Source organism: Arachis hypogaea, chromosome 17, assembly GCF_003086295.3.
Source record: "Arachis hypogaea cultivar Tifrunner chromosome 17, arahy.Tifrunner.gnm2.J5K5, whole genome shotgun sequence".
NCBI lineage: Eukaryota > Viridiplantae > Streptophyta > Magnoliopsida > Fabales > Fabaceae > Arachis > Arachis hypogaea.
In genome coordinates, this window is record NC_092052.1 from 36,171,470 (window position 1) to 36,179,396 (window position 7,927).

Here is a 7,927-nt window from a genome sequence, read left to right on the forward strand (position 1 = left end):
GGTGTTGGGAGTCTATAAAATTGACCTGATCACCTGTGTGGCTCCATGAGAGCCCACTGTCAAGCTATTGACATTAAAGAAGCGCTTGTTGAGAGGCAACCCAATGTTATTTAATATATTTTATTTTATTTTCTCTTTGTTATTTCATGATTTACTAGGTTGATGATCATGTGGAGTCACAAAAACTACAAAAAATTTCAAAAACAGAATGAAAAATAGCATTGAAAATAGAACACCCTGGAGGAAGGGCTTACTGGCGTTTAAACGCCAGTAAGGAGCATCTCGCTGGCGTTCAACGCCAGAACAGAGCATGGATATGGTGTTGAATGCCAGAAACAAGCAGCATTCTGGCATTCAGACACCAGGAATGCACACTGAGGAAAGCTGGCGCTGAACGCCAGAAACAAGCATAGAACTGGCGTTTAACGCCAGAAACATGCTACATATGGGCGTTGAACGCCCAGAACAAGCATCAATTCGGCGTTTAAACGCCAGAATTGCATGCAAAGGCATTTTACATGCCTCAATGGTGCAGGGATATAAATCCTTGACACCTCAGGATCTGTGGACCCCACAGGATCACCTCAGCATCTGTGAATCCCACAGGATCCCCACATACCTCCACTCACCTTACCTCCTCATAATCCTATATCACCCTTTCCCAAGAACCCTTCACCAATCACCTCCAATTCCCCTCCAAAACCATCAACACACCTCCATCTCTCCTTCTTCTCATCCTTTCTTTCTTCTTTTGCTCGAGGACGAGTAAACATTCTAAGTTTGGTGTGGAAAAAACATTACTTTTTTTGTTTTTCTATAACCATTGATGGCACCTAAGGCCAGAGAAACTTCTAGAAAGAGGAAATAGAAGACAAAAGCTTCCACCTCTAAGTTATAGGAGATGGAGAGATTCATCTCAAGGGTCTATAGCTCAGTGGTAGAACATTTGACTGCAAATCAAGAGATCCCTGAGATACCTCAGGGGATACATTTTCCTCCACACAATTATTGGGAGCAACTAAGGGTGGAACATCAAGAGCACTCCATCATCCTTCATGAAATTAGAGAAGATCAAAGAGCAATGAGGGAGGAGAAACAAAGACAAGGAAGAGACATAGAAGAGCTCAAGGACATCATTGGTTCCTCAAGAAGGAAACGCCACCATCACTAAGGTAGACTCATTCCTTGTTCTTAAATTTTCTGTTTTTCGTTTTCTTATGTTAAATGTTTATCTATGTTTGTGTCTTATTACATGATCATTAGTATTTAAGTGTCTATGCCTTAAAGTAGTGAATATGAATCCATCACCTCTCTTAAATGAAAAATGTTTTAAAAACAAAAGAACAAGAAGTACATGGTTTCGAATTCATCCTTGAAACTAGTTTAATTATTTTGATGTGGTGACAATACTTTTTGTTTTCTGAATGAATGCTTGAACAGTGCATATGTCTTTTGAAGTTGTTATTTAAGAATGTTAAATATGTTGGCTCTTGAAGAATAAGGAAAAAGGAGACATGTTATTTGATAATCTGAAAAATCATAAAAATGATTCTTGAAGCAAGAAAAAGCAGTGAATACAAAAGCTTGCAGGAAAAAAAATGGCGAAAAAAAAAAGAGAAAGAGAAAGAAAAAGCAAGCAGAAAAAGCCAAAAGCTCTTAAAACCAAGAGGCAAGAGCAAAAAGCCAGTAACCCTTAAAACCAAAAGGCAAGGGTAATAAAAAGGATCCAAGGCTTTGAGCATCAGTGGATAGGAGGGCCTAAAGGAATAAAATCCTGGCCTAAGCGGCTAAACCAAGCTGTCCCTAACCATGTGCTTGTGGCGTGAAGGTGTCAAGTGAAAACTTGAGACTGAGCGGTTAAAGTCAAGGTCCAAATCAAAAGAAGAGTGTGCTTAAGAACCCTGGACACCTCTAATTGGGGACTTTAGCAAATCTGAGTCATAATCTGAAAAGGTTCACCCAGTTATGTGTCTGTGGCATTTATGTATCCGGTGGTAATACTGGAAAACAAAGTGCTTAGGGCCATGGCCAAGACTCATAAAGCAGCTGTGTTCAAGAATCAACATACTGAACTAGGAGAATCAATAACACTATCTGAACTCTGAGTTCCTATAGATGCCAATCATTCTGAACTTCAATGGATAAAGTGAGATGCCAAAACTATTCAAGAGGCAAAAAGCTACAAGTCCCGCTCATCTGATTGGAGCTAAGTTTCATTGATATTTTGGAATTTATAGTATATTCTCTTCTTTTATCCTATTTGATTTTTAGTTGCTTGGGGACAAGCAACAATTTAAGTTTGGTGTTGTGATGAGCGGATAATTTATACGCTTTTTGGCATTGTTTTTAGTATGTTTTTAGTAGGATCTAGTTACTTTTAGGGATGTTTTTAGTAGTTTTTATGTTAAATTCACATTTCTAGACTTTACTATGAGTTTGTGTATTTTTCTATGATTTCAGGTATTTTCTGGCTGAAATTGAGGGACCTGAGCAAAAATCAGATTCAGAGGTTGAAGAAGGACAACTGATGCTGTTGGATTCTGACCTCCCTGCACTCAAAGTGGATTTTATGGATCTACGGAACTCCAAATGCCGCGCTCTCAACGGCGTTGGAAAGTAGACATCCAGGGCTTTTCATCAATATATAATAGTCCATACTTTCCCCAAGTTTAGATGACCCAAAAGGGCGTTGAACGCCAGTTCTACGCTGCAGTCTGGAGTTAAACGCCAGAAACACGTCACAAACCAGAGTTGAACGCCAGAAACACGTTACAACTTGGCGTTCAACTCCAAAATAAGCCTCTGCACGTGTAAACTTCAAGCTCAGCCCAAGCACACACCAAGTGGGCCCCGAAAGTGGATTTATGCATCAATTACTTACTTCTGTAAACCCTAGTAGCTAGTCTAGTATATATAGAACTTTTTATCATTGTATTCACAGTCTTGGTTACTCCGGTTCCCCTATGGGGCCGAGACCAATGAACTCCATTATCACTTATGTATTTTCAACGGTAGAGTTTTTGCACTCCATAGATTAAGGTGTGGAGCTCTGCTGTTCCTCAAAGATTAATGTAAAGTACTACTGTTTTTCTATTCAATTCAACTTATTCTGCTTCTAAGATATTCATTCGCACTTCAACATGATGGATGTGATGATCGTGACAGTCATCATCATTCTCAACTTATGAACGCGTGCCTGACAACCACTTCCGTTCTACCTTAGATTGAATGGATATCTCTTGGATATCTAATACAGGGGACCAAGTCCGAGTTATTAGTGTCTTCGTGGTATAAGTTAGAACCCATGGATGGCCATTCCTGAGATTCGGAAAGTCTAAACCTTGTCTGTGGTATTCCGAGTAGGATCTGGGAAGGGATGGCTATGACGAGCTTCAAACTCGCGAGTGCTGGGCGTAGTGACAGACGCAAAAGGATCAATGGATCCTATTCCAGTATGATCGAAAACCGACAGATGATTAGCCGTGCCGTGACAGAGCATTTGGACCTTTTTCACAGAGAGGATGGGATGTAACCATTGACAACGGTGATGCCCTACATAAAGCTTGCTATGGAAAGGAGTAGGATTGATTGGATGAAGACAGCAGGAAAGCAGAGATCAGAGGAACGAAAGCATCTCTATACGCTTATCTGAAATTCTCACCAATGAATTACATAAGTATTTCTATCTTTATTTTCTGTTTATTTACTATTATTATTCGAAAACTCCATAACTATTTAATATCCGCCTGACTGAGATTTACAAGGTGACCATAGCCTGCTTCAAGTCGACAATCTCCGTGGGATCGACCCTTACTCACGTAAGGTTTATTACTTGGATGACCCAGTGCACTTGCTGGTTAGTTGTACGAAGTTGTGAAACAGATATAAGATCATGAACGTGTGTATTGAGCTTTTAGCGCCGTTACCAAGGAATGGAATGATCACGATTTCGCACACCACTGGCCTACTTGTGCCTCCAAATTTCTTATGGAGGACCTTGTTTCACTCATGAAACTTAAAGTGGCCTTGGACAGATCAGAGACTAAGTTTGCTAAATTAGAGGTATTTTGTTCAGAATTCTCTGTCTGTTGCGGAGAACATGATAGAAAAGGCTTGCTATTGCTGAGCCTGTTTCTTCCACCATTATTAAAGCCTTGTTGAGGCTTTTGTTGATCCTTCCATGAGAAATTTGGATGATTTCTCCATGATGAATTATAGGTATTTCCATAAGATTCACCCGTGTAATTCACCTCTGCTATTGCAGGGTTATCAGGATCATAAGCTTCTTCTTCAGAAGATGCCTCTTTAGTACTATTGGATGCATTTTGCCATCCATTCAGACTTTGGGAAATCATGTTGACTTGCTGAGTCAACACTTTGTTTTGAGCCAATATGGCATTCAGAGCATCAATTTCAAGAACTCCCTTCTTCTGAGGCGTCCCATTATTCACGGAATTTCTCTCAGAAGTATACATGAATTGATTATTTGCAACCATGTCAATAAGTTCTTGAGCTTCTGCAGGCGTTTTCTTTAGGTGAATGGATCCACCTGCAAAATGGTCCAGTGACATCTTGGAGAACTCAGACAAACCATAATAGAATATATCCAGAATGGTCCATTCTGAAAGCATGTCAGGAGGACACCTTTTGGTCATCTGCTTGTATCTTTTCCAAGCTTCATAAAGGGATTCACCATCTTTTTGCTTGAAGGTCTGAACATCCACTCTAAGCTTGCTCAGCTTTTGAGGAGGAAAGAACTTAGCCAAGAAGGCTGTGACCAGCTTATCCCAGGAGTCCAGGCTATCCTTAGGTTGTGAGTCTAACCATGTTCTAGCTCTGTCTCTTATAGTAAAAGGGAAAAGCATGAGCCTGTAGACTTCAGGATCTACTCCATTAGTCTTAACAGTCTCACAGATCTGCAGGAATTCAGTTAAAAACTGATAGCGATCTTCTGATGGAAGTCCATGGAATTTGCAGTTCTGTTACATTAGAGCAACTAATTGAGGTTTCAGCTCTAAATTGTTTACTCCAATGGTAGGGATTGAGATGCTTCTTCTATCAAACTTGGAAGTAGGTGTAGTATAATCACCAAGCATCCTCCTTGCATTGTTATTATTTTCGGCCATGTTTCTTTCTTTTTTGAAAATTTCTGTCAGATTTTCTCCAGAGAGTTGTGCTTTAGCTTCCCTTAGCTTCCTCTTCAGAGTCCTCTCAGGTTTAGGATCGGCTTCAACAAGAATGTTCTTATCCTTGTTCCTGCTCATATGAAAAAGAAGAGAACACAATAGAAAATATGGAATCCTCTATGTCACAGTATAGAGATTCCTTATGCAAGTGTAAGAAGAGAAGAATATAAGAAGGAGAAGAGGAAAAACTCGAACACAGAGAGGGAGATGGGGTTCGAATTTTGGGTGGAAGAGAAGTGTTAGTAGATGAATAAATAAATAGAAGGGGATGAGAGAGAGAGAAATTCGAAAATTAAAATAAAATAAAATAAAAAATTAAAATAAAAAATTCGAAAATTGAAATTGAAATCAAATTAAATTAAAATTAAAACAATTAGTTAATTAAAAAGGAAATTTGAAAAAGAGGGAAGTATTTTCGAAAATTAGATAGGTAAGAGTAGTTAGGTGGTTTTGAAAAAGATAAGAAACAAACAAAAAGTCAATTAGTTAGTTGAAAAAAATTTGAAAATTAATTTTGAAAAGATAAGAAGATAAGAAGTTAGAAAAGATATTTTAAAATCAAATTTTTGAAAATGATATGAGTTAAAAAGATATGATAGAAAGATATGATTAAAATTAGTTTTGAAAAAGATTTGAATTTTAAAATCAAAATTAATGGCTTGATTCACAAGTAATCACAAGATATGATTCTAGAACTTAAAGTTTAAATCTTTCTTAACAAGAAAGTAACAAACTTGAAATTTTTTAATCAAAACATTAATTGTTGATAATATTTTCGAAAATTATGAGATAAAATTAAGAAAAATATTTTTAAAAAATATATTTTTTTAAAATTTTCGAAAATAAATAAGAAAAATGAAAAGGATTTGATTTTTGAAAAAGATTTTGAAAAAGATAGAATTTTTAAATTAAAAATTTGATGAGAAGAAAAAGGGAAAGATATAATTTTTTTTTTGATTTTTTGAATTTTTGATGATGAAAGAGAAAAACATGAAAAAGACTCAATGCATGAAAATTTTGGATCAAAACATCTGATGAATGCAAGAACACTATGAATGTCAAGATGAACACCAAGAACTTATTTTTGAAAATTTTTAAGAAAAGAAAAACATGCAAGACACCAAACTTAGAAATTTTCAATATTTAGACACTAACAAATTAAAAATGCATATGAAAAACAAGAAAAGACATAAAACAAGAAAATATGAAGATCAAACAAGAAGACTTACCAAGAACAACTTGAAGATCATGAAGAATGCAATGCATGAATTTTCAAAAAAATGCAAAAGAGAGATAAACATGCAATTGACACCAAACTTAAAATTTGACTCAAGACTCAAACAAGAAACATAAAATTATTTTTGGTTTTATGATTTTATAAATTTTATTTTGTAATTTTTCGAAAATTATTTGGAAAAAGCAAATAAGGATTTCAAAATTTTTAATAGGAATTCCAGGAATCTTGCACTGTTAGTCTAAAGCTCCAGTCCAGGAATTAGACATGGCTCACTAGCCAGCCAAGCTTTCAGTGAAAGCTCCGGTCCAAAACACTAGACATGGCCAATGGCCAGCCAAGCTTCAGCATGTAAATCAGACATATAACAGCTGATACTTCAATTAACTTGTCTCTATGTTGATGAGTGGAAGCCTCAGTCCAAAAGAATTAGACATGGCTTTACAGCCAGCCAGGCTTCAACATGCTTCATGAAACTCTAGAATTCATTCTTAAAAATTATGAAGAAATTTTTTTTCTTTTTTTTTTTGAATTTTCGAAAATAAGTTTAATAAGAACAAAAAGCTTAAAATTAAAATAAAATTACCTAATCTGAGCAACAAGATGAACCGTCAGTTGTCCAAAGTCGAACAATCCCCGGCAACGGCGCCAAAAACTTGATAGGCGAAATTGTTATTCAGATGTAAAATTTGTTGTTCGTTCTCCCCCTGGCACTGGCGCCGAAAACTTGGTGCACAATACCATGGTCCAAACATAACTTCACAACTTCGCGCAACTAACCAGCAAGTGCACTGGGTCGTCCAAGTAATAAACCTTACGTGAGTAAGGGTCGATCCCACGAAGATTGTTGGTATGAAGCAAGCTATGGTCATCTTGCAAATCTCAATTAGGCGTATAATAATTGGTTATAGAGTTCTCGAATAATAATAATAAATAAACAGAAAATAAACATAGAAATACTTATGTAAATCATTGGTGAGAATTTCAGATAAGTGTATAGAGATGCTTTTGTTCCTCTGAACCTCTGCTTTCCTGCTGTCTTCATCCAACCATTCCTACTCCTTTCCATGGCAAGCTTTATGTAGGGCATCACCGTTGTCAATGGCTACATCCCATCCTCTCTGTGAAAATGGTCCAATGCGCTGTCACTGCATGGCTAATCATCTGTCGGTTCTCGATCATACTGGAATAGGATTTACTATCCTTTTGCATCTGTCACTACGCCCAGTACTCACGAGTTTGAAGCTCGTCACAGCCATCCCTTTCCAGATCCTACTCGGAATACCACAAACAAGGTTTAGACTTTCCGGATCTCAAGAATGGCCATCCATGGGTTCTAAATTATACCACAAAGATTCTAATATCTCAGACTCGGTCCTCTGTATTAGATATCCAAGAGATATTCAATCTAGCTTGGTTGCATGTAGAACGGTAGTGTTTGTCAGGCACGCGTTCATAAGTGAGAATGATGATGAGCGTCACATAATCATAACATTCATCATGTTCT

General features: G+C 37.1%; 1 non-coding gene across 1 annotated transcript; it reads left to right on the forward strand.

Annotated features, from left to right (window-relative positions):
* The first annotated feature begins 4,625 nt into the window (after positions 1–4,625).
* On the forward strand, positions 4,626–4,733 carry LOC112768211 (small nucleolar RNA R71). Its single transcript, XR_003185649.1, has one exon. It is a non-coding gene; the product is annotated as a small nucleolar RNA R71 (small nucleolar RNA).
* Positions 4,734–7,927: the final 3,194 nt, after the last annotated feature.